The following is an 18,064-nucleotide window of genomic DNA, read 5'->3' as shown; positions in this document are numbered from 1 at the left end:
CCTCCAATAATGTTTGGTGGTATCATTTCTCTTCTAGAGATCTCTCCATTCTCATAGAATTATTTCGATCATAGTAGGAAATTTGGCTGATTTTTTTCCTCGTTTTATTGTATAAACCTATATAATGTAATAATTCCATAAAAGAATTTCCCATTCAATAAAGAAAAAAAATGTAGCTTGAGTTAATGTAGCAGTTTAAATATGAAATTCCAACAGCATCACCTCTTTTTTTTTTTTTTTACTTTTCGATTTCATTTCTCAAACAGAATTTGCCAGTCGATGTAGAAACTCAAAATGTCATAAAGAAGAGACTTGCGTGCCGTGTCACGTGTTGGTAACGACATAGCAATCTTGAGTTAGTGCAATATATCCAGACACGTTCCAAAGCTTTCTAATATCGTCAACATAATTGCGACAGCTCAAATGACAGGCACTCCGACTCTATTTGCTAGGGTCTCCCACGTCATATTGTAGAATTGATATTTTCAGGTAATACAAGTTATTAATCTTTTTTCATGTTTTTCTGATAATTGAAAATTTTTAAATACCTAAATAATAAAAAGATGATCAAGTGATAAAATCAATTAACATTATAGATTTTATTTGTTTTTTTAACATAGAACTTTTAAATAACACTTCCTATATCATAAAAGACAGTTGTAACGTTGGTTATATTTTGGTATTATTATTTTGTAAGAACTCTTCATAATTTTTAAATAATTGTTTTGAACGTGAACAACCAAAACAAAATAAATCATAAAGGTCTAAGTTCACGACAAATTATATACCTTATACAAACCAAATAATATACCACGTTCTATTATCACAGTGGATCAGTCATATGAAATACATTTACATATTACATTATAAAAAACAATAAGAAAAACAAAAATGGCAGAATTATTTTAAAATATAAAAAAAATATTAATTAAGTTTCAAACTGTGTTTATTAGGTTTCAAACTACAATAACAAATGCCCTGGTACAGTACCCGGTATAGACCTCTTAAATGCCAAACCTAGAAAAAGCAATGTTTTTGAAAATTATGTTGATTGCTTTAATCCTACTTAGGTGTGTTTTATCTTACTCTATATGAGTCTAAAATCACAAAAAATTTAAAAACTACTACATCTTCACCAATCTACACGAAACTTTTGGGAGTCTATACACTAAACAAAATTGTACTAACCAGAACAACATATACCAATACCGGAGTTATTAAAAATAAAAACAGTTTGAGAAATATTTCATCATTATAAACTATATGATGAATAAACACATAAAATTTACAGCTGTTGATATGATTCGGAAGAGCAGAAATTAAGATTTTAATCGTTCATTGGGGGAATTAGACAATTTTTTTATAAGCTCGGGATATAGATAAGAGAAAACTCCTTCAAAAATTTCTCTAAAAAGTTTCATTTAAAGATTTCAAATAACGCTTAAAAGACTTCTGACTTGATTTTTTTAAAAACTTTTTTTTTAGTTTAGTAATTTTATATATAATCACGCTTACACAATATGATTAAAAAACTTTTTTTATTATTCTGTACGAAAAAAAAAATTTTAAATACTTTTTATTTATTGATAGATATTACAATCTACCACACAGTTGTGGGTAATAGGAAATAGTGATAAATGATCACATTCATACTAAAATAAGATAAAAAGAAATAGATGAATGAAGAAAAAGAAATCTTTCTTAAAATATATACAAATACAACGATATACAAAATGAACATAATCAAACTATGTTTATGTAAAAAATAAATAAATAAAATAACATAATGATAAAATAATATAATCTCTAGTCACATTTACACTCTTATATACTTACGAAAAATTAAATCGATTACAACATATAATCCACTAAATAGCAAATGCAGAAAGTAGTTACGTAATAAAAAAAAAAAAATTACTACAAATATATGTCTGATTTTTTTTTTCAGCTCCTAAGGCGCGTTGGTAAGAACTCTCGGGCTCATGTCTAATACTCTTCGACTTATTATCTACAAAAAAAAACCGTTTATACCACGTTAATAGCCTCCCTTTGTTTATCATATGATATCACAATAAATGAATAAAACTCAAGAGATAGTTTTGAGTAGAGACTATACAGGAGAAGGAATATACAGTACCGCAATAACTGGAAGTATTACTGGTTTTGTATAACCACATCGCCGTATTGTGGGTCGAGCGGTTCCCATCGAAATTTGGAGGGGAAAAAGGTAATAAACTAAACCAATCAAATAATAAAAATTAATATTTGAAAGCTTTATTGCAATAACAATAAATTATCATTGATTTTCCGCCTTTAGCAGGAATTTTTGACACCATAATTGCCGTATTTTCTTCAAATCAGATAATCGTTAAAGAAAGAAAAACTCATTTATTTTTTTGAACTGTTTTGACTATATTTGTAATCAAAATATAATCCAACGTACTGGACAGAATTATGCATTGTTGAACACTAAGATAACTGAAAACCAATTTTTAATATATTGACTATATCGTATACTAACGTCAAACAATTTAATTTCATTACGAAAAACTACTAAAGATTTGAACTTAAAAGAACAGTTTTCAGATCCTGCCACCTTCTTAGCAATTGAGGATTTAATGTAGTAATTATTATTTTCTTTATTACCATATCTTGGTGTTTACAATTCTTCCTAAAGAATATGCTAACTTAACGAGAAAATATAGGGCAATATACAGGCTCAAAAATGGAAATACTTGACATGATTCTGAAACCTTAAACAGATAAGCTACATAAAAATCAATTAGGTTTTGGAACAAGACGAGAGATATTATGGATTGAAGACTAAAGAACTCTGAGCTATGGTAAATTTCATGATTTCTAAATTTGAGACTTGGTTTACTAAAAATAAATTACAATTTTGTTCTGAGAAGTGCGAGAATACAATTCCATCCCAGAGAAGAAAAAAATAATAAAATAAACAACGAAAAATGTAGCTTCTCATATTGTTAGGATTTTTGATATGATTTTTTTTTTTATTTCATTATTTATTATTTTATTTATTTATTTTATTATTATTATTATTTTTCCCCCGTTCAACATAATATTTTTTTTAGTAAATCTTTTGATTTTAAAAACTGAAACACTAATTCTATTGTTTTATCATCATCCCCATGGTTTTTTGAAATATCTCGTTTTAATCCTAAGCTATTGAGGTGTGATGTGATATATGGGGATTCTTGAAAATATGGCTAATTGTCAAATTGTTGTTGCAATACTGGCAGTTCGGAGGCGTTTTTTTGAGATAAGAGTGGGTGAGCCTCGTGTGACCTATTCTCAACCTGGTCAGTACGACCTCCTATTTACGGTATTTGCGAGGTACCCCGGCGCTTGACCTCTTTTTTAATATTTTTCAGTTTACTCCTCGGGTTTTCATTAAAAAAAAATTGCCATTTATCTTTGATTTTCTTTTCAAGGGGTTTGCTCATTTCTCATGGAGTTAAAATTGCTTTCCCCCTCCCGGAAGCGCGAGTGTTTCTGTTGTAGCGTGATTGGCTAGTTCATTCCCAGCGATCCCTACATGGCTTGGAACCCATATAAACATATCTGACATACCCATATTTTCGGATGCTCTGGATACATACAATCTAAACTTTTAATGAGCTTAATGAGTCTGTAATTACTGTAATATTGCTGTGGTTCAAAGACAAATAGAAGTGTAGTGCTCTAGCTATTGGATTGAGTTCGGCAGTGAATATGTTGTTACATAGTTCGTGGAGTTTAATGTCATACGTTGAGTCATCAGTTGCGAAGGATTATGCTACTGATTGGTCTGATTTTGATCTATCTGTATAGTATTATAAAGGATTCTGGCATGCTCTGAATTAGACGAGAAAAGTGGTCTTTATATTCAACTGGTTTGGTATTATTTTTCGAGTATTTGAACAGGTCAAGAATAGCTTTAGGACGTTGGAATGTCCATGGTGGACGATTGTTTTCGGATTTGTCAATTGTTATCGTTTTGAGAAAAGCTATAGCCGAGGAGAGTCTTTCTGATAACAGGAGTGATGAATTTCTATTTTTGTCGAAAAGAAATAGAAAAAAGAAAACATTTTTTAACCTATGTTCAAGAAACAATACTTCTTTACTAAGTACTGAACCCCTAACCCTTCAAGGATTATAGCGGTAGATATTTTTTTTTCACAGTGCATAATTAATTATATTTCATGGCTTAATTGAATTGACTTTTAATTTTTAACTTAGGAATTGAGATTTTAATTTTAGGAATATCTAAAAAACATAAAAATATGTCGCTTGCTACATTTAAGGTTTATTAAGTGAAAAAAAAATCTGAATTATATTTATTTGCTAAACCAAAATGAAAGAACAAAATTGCCATAAAGATCAAAATACTATAACCTAAAGAACATAAATATGAATATTACAGTTATAAAATTAGTATAATTATTGAAAATTAATAAATTTCTGATAATGTATCATATATAATTTTCAAAGAACAATAGATACAGAATACATGTGTAATCAAATTAAATAATAAAATCTCTTTCAGCAAATCGCTTCAAACAAGGAAAGAAGCTGTAAACTGCAGCTGACGATGTGAGTAAATACCTTCTAAAAGTAAATACAAGTGCATCTGAAGGGATAATGGGTGCATTGCGCTCAACAACAAAATGCAAGTAGAGAATTGCAGAAGAAATGAACTAGCGGCAGTTCTGGTTTGTAATCTCGTTGCGAGATTATTAAGCACACTTAATTAAAAAAAAGTTTTAGGTATAGTTCGATCCTATTGTATATAAAATTCAAAAGAAAAGTGATAATTCTCTACGAAGAAATTTTGTGTATAGAATTTACTAATAAATAAAAAATATAATTATTTGATGTAAAACAAAATAATTCCTAGTCCATGTTTATAACCTACACCCCTAACCATAAGTTGTTGCCCACAAGACAGATACGTAAGAAGATTTGTTCCTACGTACCTTAAACGTAAAATACAAGTAAAAATTTTCATTTCTCAGGACATATTTTTTATTAATTTCCTGTATAAATACAAAGCTTCACTACCAAAAAATATTTACTCATTTTTATTAATTTTATAAATAAAAATGTAAAATAATCGTTCATCCATGAGTTACAATAGTGCTTCATAAATAAAAATTACTTTTTAAGTCCTTGAAGTAATAAATAAAAAACTATTGATTGGCATTAAAATCGCAATAAACTTTATCTTAATTAGCTTAAGTGACAGGTTGTAATATTTGTCAAAAGTTTTTAATTATCTCAAGACTGAATTTCAATAAAACTCGGCATTTTCAGATCATTTATTTAAAAAACATTTATCGTCGTTTCCATAAATTATAGAATATCTGTAGTCAATATAAAGAACCATTGAAAATCACCAACAATCAAATACAAACACAAAAGCACCCGAAGCCGGATTAAAAGGCATTGTTCTCAATTATGAAGGGATATAAAAGAATTTTTGTCAATGAAGATTAAAAGAAAGGCAATCAGGGTTATGAAAGGTCTTTCCCAAAATGAACTATTTTATATATTCATTGATAAATTGAATCTTAGAAAAGTTTATCAATAAAGTATAATAAGGGGGGATACATAAAGGACAATGGAGGAAGCCTGTAAAATAATATATTTTATAAACAAATTATAAATATTTTATTATATCTTGACTTAACGTATTTTTCTCTTATTTTCGAGAACATGTTCACAATTCTCACTTTCTCGCTGTCTCACAAAAGATAGATGGTGATTACTTCTACCAAAATTAGCAAAAAAGCTTGGCAATAAATAGAAGTATATAATCCATACTTCTCATTGATAACTGCTGATTCAGAAAAACCTAAATTCCATGAAATATATTCTTGTAAGAGTTAGCGAGTTATATATCTTATTAAAATATTAGAATTTAGTGAAATTATAATGACTGTTAGGATAGAATAACCGTTACTTATCCTTTTTCTGTTCGGTGATTTGTAAAATATTTTAATATTACTAAAAAACATTTTTATATTATTATAGCTTAGGAACGTGACTAAAATAATTATTCACTAATTATGTATTTTATATATTCACTGATTTATACAATTAACTTTTCTTTAGAATAATATTCCATCTCTATATGAAATAATTATATTAAAATATTAAGGCTAGTTGGGTGAATCATATTAAATGAGATTTATGGCTAAGCTAACGCATAAATTAGTTCTGGGTTGACAGACCCTAAGCTCTGGTGGATTAGGTACCCTAAATCCTAAGATTTAGAGAGAAGGTCGCTTCCTGTAGGCCCAGCTGCTGGTATCACACATTTGCATATCCTTCTTTAAATTCTGTTAATTCGATGATAATAGAATAGAGCTTAATGTCACAATCTAAATCAGGAGTAGAAATACTTGGAGAAATTGATAATCATAATCGACGCATTTAATATTTGGGCCTACATTTAATTTTATTATTACGGGTTCAACTATAAAATCGAATATATACTCTATGTAACTATTCAAAGAGTAATCAAGTACTAATTACAATAAATTCTTTGCATTCTCCCGGTATTCTTAATAATAAACATTTGATGAAAATAAAATTATGATTTCAAAGATAAATTTGTTATACACAACACGATGAGGTAAAAATACATTATTTTGATTCTATTTAAAATCCTATCAAATAGGGAAATATATCAATAAAATATGCAAAACCACTGGATCGTTTTAAGGCGTTTATTACATTGAAAATTATTACTATTTAATGAATATTGAGTATTTCTTCTAATTAATGAATTAAATATTAATTTTTTCAAAAGATTTTCCAAGAAGAGGTTGGGTTTATTTAACTAAAAGTTGAGCCTCCTGCCTAAGATATATTCCTTGATTATTTAATATGATAGATGGCTTACTGTCAAACCCTCTTCTATTTTTTGATCACAAGTCATTATAGGTTTATTCCATCTTCTTCCATCATCTATTATCCAGTCATATACTTCTTATGAAAATCTTAAATTTAGCATATGGTAAAAGTTTTCAAATGGTACAATGATTTAGACTTTTTTCTTTCACCAATATCCTTTAAAATGTCTTTCACTAAAATTTTTTCTGTAACTGTTTTATTTCTTTATTCTCTGCAAGAAATTTCTGTTGTTGATAGTCTTTTTTTGTCTAGAGATATTTATAAACTTTTGTGGAACTAAATTTAAAAAATTTAGGTAAACTTACTTATTTATCTTTTGAGGATGATATTCTTATCAATTCCTTGAGGAAGGAGTTGTGCCTAGGTATCGTATTTAACCCTATCTACTACTTTTAATTATATTGATACATGAAAGAGCAATTTAAAGGTCGATAGTAACTGTCAGTATTGTAATAACAATATGGCAATAAGCCATATCTTTACCTCAAGACACACCTCAATAGTTTTGGATTAAACCCTGATTTTGTATTGTATTTAGTATTGGAAAACAATTTAAATGCTCTACCAAAGATAGGAGTTTTTTTAATGGTCAAAATAAATCTATGATTAATAATTTTGTAAAGATTTTATTGTGAACTAGTCATTAAAATTTCATTATACGAATATATTTTATTCTTTTTAAAAAATTAATTATAAACATAATAGGTTAAACTTCAATTTTTTCTTCTGAAAAAAAATTCATGATGGTTTTCCTTCTGAAATCTTAATGTAGTATTGATGCATGTCTAAAAGTTGTAATAGACCAGATAGCTGAGCCGGTCGGAGCGATGGTCCTAGAGAGCTTAGCTAAGAAGGTTGTGGGTTCGATTCCTATCCTCAGTTAGTCCATATTCCGACGGCCCCGAGAAATTCATCTTGGAATTCCCACTCTCGGGATCTATAGGTTCTCTATGGAGGATTTAAACCAAAATGAAAAAAAAAATTCAAATAAAGTTAGTTTGCAAGTATCCTTAAATATTGTGGACAGTTTTAATGCAAAGCATTTCACAAAATCTCTCCTTACAGAAAGGTATAAGAAAGAGAAAGAAACAAGAGCAAAAAATAATAAAATCTCGGATTAATATTTCTTTTGTTAAAGTAGGTTCGTAATAAAACATAATGAGAACCATTAAACACTGCCTTAACATCCTAACCAAGAAAAAGATTTTGATAAAACGCAAGATTCCTCAGGAGCTACAATACAAAACAAAGGTGTCGGTTAGGAACAAGAGATGGAAAGGAGACAAAGAAAACAGAGGGAAAGTGGAACGAGGGGAGTTTTAACAAAGTGAATAAAACATCAGTCCTCATTTCACAAATTACCTCTGTGGACAAAGACTTAATAGGTTCTACTTCAACTGACATCTTAGGTTTTTAAATTATCAACAACGAACCTCTTTCCTAGTTCTTTGTCTCTAGAGCTAAACAAATTCCAACACCCTAATTTGACTTATAATTTAAAATTAACAGGAACTAGGCTAAGCTCAAATATTTATTTTACTGTAGAAACAAATCATTATTTTTTTCTTTACAGAACATGTATTTCTTAACATCATTACTTTCATTCTATTATCCATCAACAATAACCACTTAGCAGTAAAATATAGCAATAATTGTGCTTATGACAACAAATAATAATGTACGCAGGGTATTGGAGACCACATTTGACGTCTTTTTTTTTTTCTAGATTTTGGAAAATTCCATAATGAAACTTAATAAGGGAAATGAAATTGTGGTAGTGAAGTCGACTATTTCAATTCTAAGATTTCTTTCAGCCCGCCCAACCTTGTGATTTTCTTTAATTTTTGTAAAAAAAAACTTTTAATGAAGGGATCTCACAGAGAATCTAATTTTAACTTTATTTTTTTATGGAAGATTTTACAACTTCTATGCAAGGCATAAATCGCCGGTAACCATCGCAAACGGAGAACATTGAATAAACCAAAGTCTTTATGATTTAAATTTCCCATGACAATCCTAGAACATAATTTAGAATCCGCTATCTAGAGAGATGTTATACTCGGTTCAGGTGGGCAATGATATTCATCATGATGAAGTATTTTGGAAATTCAATTCTCAAACGATTTTCTGCACCATTTTGGTTCAAATCATTGTACACCGTATAAAAAAAAGTTTGTGTATTTTGGTAATTTATGCCTTTAAAGATACGTTGGAAGGGAAAATCATCTATTACTTAAAATCTTTTTAAAATAAGATTCATAATGAGGTGTTAATAATGGACCGTATATAGATATAAGTTTGGATAAATAACCAAAACTTATTTATTTGAGGCCTTCATCCGGGCTGGAAAACAAAATGAGATAATTACCTCAATTCAAAAAAAAATCAAAATCAAATAATAAGAAAGAAACAAACTAGGAAATGATATGTATTGAGGGATTACCAATTAATAATATTATAAAAGTCTTTGCCACATGTCTTGTCCATACCTGTGCCGGGTATGATTCCTGTCAATAAAGGGCACTTCGCAGGTGGTTAATGGGTACTGGTGGAAAGGACCCTTTCTGAGCAAATCTATTAAAAACAATTATTGCCTGCTGGCTTTGTCGGTAGGCAGGTCAATTATAGATTTTAAACAACACCTGTACAAAACGCTTAAGTGTCAGCCCCAAATTAGCCCCGTATTCTTCTTGGATCACCAAACTGAAAATGAATCAGCAGTCATTCAGATTCAGATATATACCTATAATGTTACGGTCTGTACCAGCTGTTACTTCGATGTCAGCTAACTGATGGGATCAGCTGATCGAATGTATATAAAGAGATGTAACAAACCCAATAAAACCAGTATTTTACAGCAGTTCAACCGTGTTAGATCTTATTCCTTCTTCTCTTTTTTTAACATTTTGGTGTCACTGATACTTAAGTTTTAAATATAAATATATTAGGTAATAAGATATAATGTAATTCATATTTTATGGCAAACCATATTCATCTGGATCATTTTATCATATCATTGCAATCATTTTATAAATCATGTTAATAAATACTATTTTTCCTGGATATAGTTTATATACTATTATATTACCCAATACCACCCCTTATTATATTATATAATTAATGGTAACAATACTTAATAAATATAAAAATAATCAATAATTGATAAATTGGTAAACAGAAAAAAAGCCTTTGGAAAAGAATCCAACTATAATAATAATTTTCCAGGACTCAATTTTAATTAATATAAATATATATTTTTGGATAGCATATAGCCGAAACATATATAACAATAAATCAAGCCGATATTAGTTGATACTAATAGAAGATAAAATATTATAGAGATAAAATTCTACAATATAAATGATAAAAAATCAATTAATTAAATAAAAAAAAAAATTAATTGTATAATTCTTACCTAGAACGTTATATTTTATCTTCTATTAGTATCAACTCATATCGACTTAACTTATTGTCATGTAAGTTTCCTAATTTGTTATCATTTGTTTTTTTATTTTTCTCTGAAGTTGAGGTTATCTGTTGTTGTTATTGAGTTTGTTATGATATAGTTTATATACTATTATATTACCCAATACCACCCCTTATTATATTATATAATTAATGGTAACAATACTTTATAAATATAAAAATAATCAATGATTGATAAATTGGTAAACAAAAAAAAAAAAGCCTTTGGAAAAGAATCCAACTATAATAATAATTTTCCATGGACTCAATTTTAATTAATATAAATATATATTTTTGGATAGCATATAGCCGAAACATATATAACAATAAATCAAGCCGATATTAGTTGATACCAATAGAAGATAAAATATTAAAGAGATAAAATTCTTCAATATAAATGATAAAAAATCATTAATTGTATAATTCTTACCTAGAACGTTATATTTTATCTTCTATTAGTATCAACTCATATCGACTTAACTTATTGCCATGTAAGTTTCCTAATTTGTTATCATTTGTTTTTTTATTTTTCTCTGAGGTTAAGGTTATCGTTTGTTGTTCTTGAGCTTGTTATCTCGTTTTATTTCGCCCTGATGAAGGGCTGAAATTCAGGTAGAAATCTCGGTATAAATAAATAAGTTTTGTTTATTTGTGTATCTTTGGTGACCTCACTCCCGATCATCTCCTTACATAAAATTGGATTCTTTAAGAAACACTTTCATCTAAAGTGCCTCTTTCTATTGCAAATTTCTAAGCTAGGTGCGCTAATGGAGAACTAGAAAGAATTATTTATTTTTTTGCGATCAACACCAAAACCCGAGATTATATAAAACCTCACCTCCGTAAACCCAACAAAAGTAAAGTCCCGGCATGAAGTATAATTTTTTTTATTACAAATTTAAAATTACTGAGCATTATTACAATTCCAACAATTATAAGGGGAGAAATAGAATTAGAAAACATTTCTTCTCTCTGCACACAAATCATTTACTGGCTTCAAATTACGAGTGAAAAAAAAGAAAAGAATTCGTTAGGAATAAAGAAAGCTGCTTCAATATTCATCCTGCTGTGAAATATATTGTAAGAAGAAGTGGAGCTTAATCGAGGGAGGAGTCAACCCCATCCCCATCCCTAATTTGTATGCGGTGGGGATTTCCATTTAAAGCGGCTTCCTACTCCACGCCTCAAAAATACCCACTACACTCAGCCAACACAGAAAAAATTACTCGGTCCATGTCTTAGGGAATAATCTGTCACTGACCGTGGAGGTCTGCGGTTACAGAATGAAAAAAAAAAGACCTCAAGTTTTTAATATTTACTTTTATTATTCCCAAAAACTTAATAATGAAGAAAAATCTATGTATTTGGAAAACATATTTCCGGAAATAAGAGTTGTAATATAGACTTATTCTATACCGATGGAAATACAAAGAGTTTTTTATCTTTACAATTTTTTTTTTATTTTCGCCTGTAAAATAATTGCAATCAGCTAATGAGCAACAATATATAGACTGGCATAAGTTGGTATTGGTTGGAGACAGCACGCAGTGATTCACCCTCCTGACGTCCAAGTAAACTATTTGATCAGACTAGGAAGTGTCTCTCATCCAACTTCTCTTCAGCCTAAGCCGAGTTACGTAAGGAATGTTATTATCATATGTATCATACAAATTCATTGAAACGTCCATGTAATTTATCTTGAAACCGTTTTTAAGTCATAAAAATGTGGTTCGTTACAGTTGGCATGCGTAAGTCGTTGTGAATGATCTTGTTTGGTTAATCTTTATATTCCATTATGTACATCAGGCCTGTAAGTTGTCAAGACTATGTTTAGTGGTTAGTGCGGTCTGTGAAGGCTCCGTGTTTTTCGTGAATATAGCTGAGTCGTCGGTATATGACGCAGTTAGTATGTTGTCGGAATTATATGAGAATATTAAGTACAGAAGTGGGGCCAGGATAGAGCCTTGACCAATGATTTCAGAATAAAATGATGTATATTATATAAAGTCATAGACATTAATGGAGAATGACGAAAAAACTGAAAAATAAAACACGGATTTGATGTTAAACTGGTGGGCGCATGCACATTGGGTTGTTTCATTTTGCCAGTCGGTTACATTTAAGAACATACCCCCTAGGCACTTCTAATATTTTTTATTATTTCGGTCTATTGGAAGGTAGAGGAAGGTAGAGGAAAAAATAATGTACTTTGTAGCTATTACACCTTCCAAATAAAAATTTTTACTGGTATAGACATGGACGAACATGTAAAATTACAATAGAAACGATTGAACATTGTGTAATAATTTGAAGCTTTTTTTTTTTTTTTTTTTTTTTAATTTTTGAGCTTATAACATCCTGATCTGATTTGAAAGAAAAAAAAAGTTCTAGTTTTTCCTTCTTTTTTTATCCATTAATAATCAACCTACCACTAAGCATGAACAATTCATTGATACAAATAGTCGGGCAACTCGTATTAATAGTAGATTATTATGGGAAAGAATTAAAAATATATTATAAATGAGTGTCTGTAATGTTCCTGGAAATAAATAGTTTCCAAAAAATTCGAAAAACTAATTTTTCTTTTTTTTCAAATTACCGAAGTCCGAAGTTTTTGAAAGCTAGCGTGGTTGCACATTTAACGCATAAGGAAAACCACCATTAATACATTTTTGAGGTACATAGTGTCTTGGAATAGTCGTATAATAAGTCTTAGAATAGTGCAGCCTGTTTTTATTGTATGGATAAATTAGGTAGAATCAAAAACGTAGGATGAAGCTAAAAAAATAAATAGTAGATTTTTCATCGAAATATAAAATGATATTTGTATTTTATCAACAGTAGTTCCTAAAAACAATTCCTTTCATTATTTCCATAATTCCAAAAAGCTACAACAATATTTCAATCGGAAATATTGTTACTTATTAAACATGTTATTGACATACCTCCTCCTGTTCTTCTGGATCTAGCGGGCTTCTGCTCATCCTTCCGTCATCTCACCTCCGTCACCTCCATAGTCCGTCTGCAACATGATATTTTCAATTTCAACCTTGAGCGAAATAATTTCATATTATTAAATGATATGAAAATTATTTCTCACAATGAATTTTAAATGCAATATTTAAAATCTAGTCTATTTCTATTTCAACAGCAGATTAGTGAAGGAAAACAAATAATTAACTTCAATCGATAATTGAAATTAACATTTATAAAAATTATGTGTTTTTTTTGGATCTACATATCATATTTTTGCATTGCTATGTATATTTTACTTGTATATCCTAATAGATTATAAGTTCATTTGAAAGATCATCCATCATGCCTTTCATGGCTTGGAAAAGAATTCATGCTATGCGAATTTATAGTCCAAGAGCCTGCTAGAAAAAAAGAAGTTATTTGCTCCTAACATTTGATTACTTCAATGAAAACTATATATAACTATTGCTCGTCAAAATTGATTAATCAGTCAACCATAACTGCGGGGAATAAGAAATAGTGCCTATTTCAAAACGTTATAAAAAATTAATTTTGCATTCCCAGCTTTACTAACTACCATACGCCATATCTTTATTACATATCACGCTAGAAAATTTAATAGAACATAATTTAAAGTAGAGTCAATTAGCTAAATGACAAGCTCTAGAGCTGTTTATGATCAATAATTATCGATTTTTTTTTTAAATTACGAAAAATCAATATTTTGCAATTTTTATTTGGCAAATATCCTAGAAACTGCAACACTTACGAACGACGCACAGATGCCAATCAGCTTTTAATTCAGTGGGAGTAGTATGAATAAGAAAAGCAGTTTCTATAAAATTCGTTAAAATAAATTCCCAAAATCTTAATTTCCAATTGTTTGGAAAAATTATACCTAAGGAATAATTAGACGTATACATGTCTCATAGCACCAACGTTGAACGTCCTCTAATGTTGATATCGTTTATCTTCGTAGGGGCAGCCGCTTTAATGATATTTACTAGCATGAATTAAAAAAATATTAATTTTTATTTATTTGGAATAGAAATAAGCATTTTGAAATACTGAATCTCAAGATCACAAACAGCTCAATATAGCTCATATTTTAGAAAATGTACATTACTTTAAATAATTTTAAATTAAGTTTTTTAGTGTTTTTGTAATTTCAAGGATATGGAGCTTCGGATTAAAAATTAACTGTATATCTTGTATATAGAACATTATGTATTCTAGTTAAAAACTGAACTTTTTTTCGAACAGGCGCACTATTTTCTTTACTTCAATTAAATTTAAGTTAAATCTGTAACACCACAACCCATGAAAGGTCGAGGGTGCATTACTTTGTTAGGAAGTACTGTTACTAGACCAACGGTTGTGCTAGGAGGTGATTTGGACAGCATCACACTTGACCGCCAGATTTTTCTCCAAATAAGGGTCCCCTCTTTATTAGGCCCGGTGGACCCCGGAGGGCCTTCGAACCCACAGGGCTGACTCTACGGCTACAGGTAACAGACAGTAATTATCTGTCACAGCCAGAATCGAACCCGAGTCCTTGCACATGAGCTACTCACTCCCACTTCCTTTCCTAGAAAGACTTACAAATGATTTGTTTGTAATATCTGGAATAGGCACCATTTTTTATTCTACCTAAATATATTTGGTAGAAAATCATCAATTTTGACTCTTTACTATAAATATAGTTTCCATTAAAATAATAAAAAATGGAGTTGAAATAACTTACTTTTTTCTTCTCTTGAGTTGGGACTTTTAGGTCATTTACCGCACATGAGTACTTTACGACTTGCTCATTTTCCACAAAGGGATCATAATAGTTTACTTAACATTCCTAGGATATTGCAGTCTTTAATGATCTCTAAGTCTTCATTTGTTAAACCGAGCATTTTGATATCTTTAATTAGTAACAGGGATGGCGTTCTACTCGACAATAAGAATATCATCATGATACTTAAGATTAACTTCATCACAGCCGACGCAAACTTCTCTTTTCTTTTTTTTAAAGCAGTGTATATTTTAAACATGTGAGAATTAATACACCTCCCTTCAGATCAATCTATCTTACAATAAGCCTTTGTCATCTCTAATAGTTTGGCCTCCACCTAATTTTAATTTGAAGCTTTACCAGACTGGAGCTTTAAAATGGAATAGTGGAATGCGCTGTGTGCAGGGGAGTACTGTAGCGCCGTCTCCTTTGTCTTATATAACAACTGTTTAACATTTTTCTATTTAAACCATAATTGCTCAAACGATTTTAATTAATATTAATCTAATACAAGCCAGGTTTTATTCACATTGAAATAGTTCGACAGGGCTTTTCTTTTTTTTTTATTTAATATGATTTATAACTGTACAAATAATAAATACAATAAGTAAATATGTTGTATGTTTCATATACACTTGAAAACCTTGGGAAGGAACCACCCATTGGTGGTACTTCAAACATTAATTTAAATTAGAAGGTCCCGTGGCCATCTTTTCAGATGCCTCGGAGGATTATCAGGGATTGTTAAGGATGAAAGATTAAGAATTAATGGGTTAGGATGGTTAAGGAGTTTGGAATGAAAAGACGCATATCTGTTTTGGGCCAAATCTGCAACGAATCGGATGTTAAGGTCTTTGTGAATGAGTTTATTTGTAACGTAATAAGGAGCATCAAGGATTTTGGATTGTAAGGATTGGAAGGGGGAAGAATTTGATGGTTTGGTCGAGCCCCAGAGCTCAATTCGACAGGGCTTAAAAGCCAATTTTTTCACTCTACTAGTGAAGGGATAAACGTAGCAGAAACGTTAATATTAATAAACGTTAACGTTAAATAAATGTGTGGGAGGAAGAGGAATAAAAACAATTAAATAACCTTTTTGTTTACAGTGAGATTGAATAATTAAAATACAAACATAATTTTCTGCTTCTAGGGATACAACATAAGGTACGAAAGTAATTCGTAATAGTTAAAGAATAGTCTTGTAAAAGGAAGTGAAAAGAGAAGACGATTCATTAGCAGTTTGGAGGAGCTGATAGATAATCCAAGATCTTGCCCGAAGGACCATTTATTTCGGGACAAGACAAATGGGCGTGTCACCGTAGTACACCTGGCAGCGCCCCCTGCCTAGCTCTAATCTCATCCCATCGTCAGCCAACCACTGCCTCGGAATAGGCAACTATTTTAGCCTTATATTTGTCTACCATCTCCACTTAGAAAAGGATAGTAGAATTGTATAGTAGCTCTCAATTAATTAAATTAGGTTCCGACGGGATTCCGTGGAAGGATCTGTGATAATTGGTATAAATAATAATTTTACTTTCACTTCCTAAAAACGCAATATTTAGTGAACAACCTAGCTCAAAAACTCAAAGTCATAGGAAACTGAAATGACATTATTAAGAGAGGTATATGCCTGAGATGCTACAGAAAAGTTTTCGATTAAATCGTTACCACCTACCTGACGTGCCAGTTTATATAACCAATGTTTAACATTTTTTCTATTTAAGCCAAAATTGCTCAAACTATTTTAATTAATATTAATGTAATATAAGTCAGATTTTATTCGCACTGAAATAGTTCGGCAGGGCTTGAATGCCAAATTTTCAAAATGGTTTCCTCTAAAGCGATTTCAATTTTGTTTGTTTCAAATAATTAAACATCTTTTGCAGTAACAATCAAAACATAAGTATATAACTTATGGATATGTTGTTATCAACTAAAGGAAAAAAAACAAGAGGAAACATATCAAAACACATTTCCGGAAATAGTAGTAGGAATATAGACTCATTATATACCGCTGGAAAGCCAAAGGTTTTAGAAAAATACATATAGCCATAGAATGTAAGGTCTGTTCAAACACTGGCTTTACTGTAATGAGGCGAAAGCCTGCGCAGTGCGTTTTCCGTTTCAACACTCTGACGGATGTTTTCCTGTAACTGTTACAATAAAAGTTTTTGAAGCTGAATTGACCTATATATGAGCCCTTCAGTTAATAGGAAGGATTAAATAATTATTGATACTTTCAATAATGTATCTATAAGAATGAATCTGAATAAGTAAATAGCAGGATTTAAATTTTAATTATATTATTAACACACTTGTGGAAAGTAAAAATGTTAAAATTTTGCAACCAGATATAATTTTTTTTTTTAAATATTCATTTATTGTTATTTATAACTGTACATTATAATACATTTAGTAATTCTGATCTCGGTTAAATTTGAGTGTTACAGGCGTGTAAATAAACCACCCATTGGCAGGACTTTAATGACGTTTTACATTAGCAGGTTTCGTGGCCATCTTCTTTTCAAGAAGATTGTCAGGAATGGAAGAGGATGCAAGGTTAGAAACTAGGGGGTTTGAGTGGTTAGGGAGTTTATAATGGAAGGAATGATATGTGGTTCGGGCTAGATCGGTTACATAGGGAACATTAAGGTCCTTTATGTATGATTTTATTTGTGACAAAGTAAGGAGCAGTGAGGATTTTGGATTGTAAGGATTGAATACGAGAGGAATTCCAAGGTTAGTGGAGCCCCAAAGCTCAAATATATATGTCCAGATTGGCCTTATTACAGTTATGTAGATCAGTCTTTTGTAATATGTTGGAAGTTCAGACCGTTTGTCTAGTAAGTGCTGTAATAGTCGAAATCGACGTGCAGTTTCCTGTCTTTTCAGTCTTGTGTGAGGATTCCAGGTTAA

At 30.1% G+C, this 18,064-nt stretch overlaps 1 long non-coding RNA gene across 1 annotated transcript in view; it reads right to left on the bottom strand.

Annotated features, from left to right (window-relative positions):
* The window catches only part of LOC136797326 (uncharacterized), a 123,379-nt gene that overhangs the window by 65,499 nt on the left and 39,816 nt on the right, over positions 1-18,064 (bottom strand). The window contains exon 2 of the long non-coding RNA XR_010845169.1: positions 13,332-13,408. This is a non-coding gene — a long non-coding RNA (uncharacterized lncRNA). The remainder of the gene's footprint in view (positions 1-13,331; positions 13,409-18,064) is intronic.

This window comes from Halyomorpha halys, unplaced genomic scaffold, assembly GCF_000696795.3.
Source record: "Halyomorpha halys isolate HHAL.00 unplaced genomic scaffold, Hhal_1.1 Scaffold1066.1, whole genome shotgun sequence".
In the NCBI taxonomy this organism is placed as follows: domain Eukaryota; kingdom Metazoa; phylum Arthropoda; class Insecta; order Hemiptera; family Pentatomidae; genus Halyomorpha; species Halyomorpha halys.
Note: the sequence above shows the minus strand (reverse complement) of the source record. Positions and strands in the feature narration are given on the sequence as shown.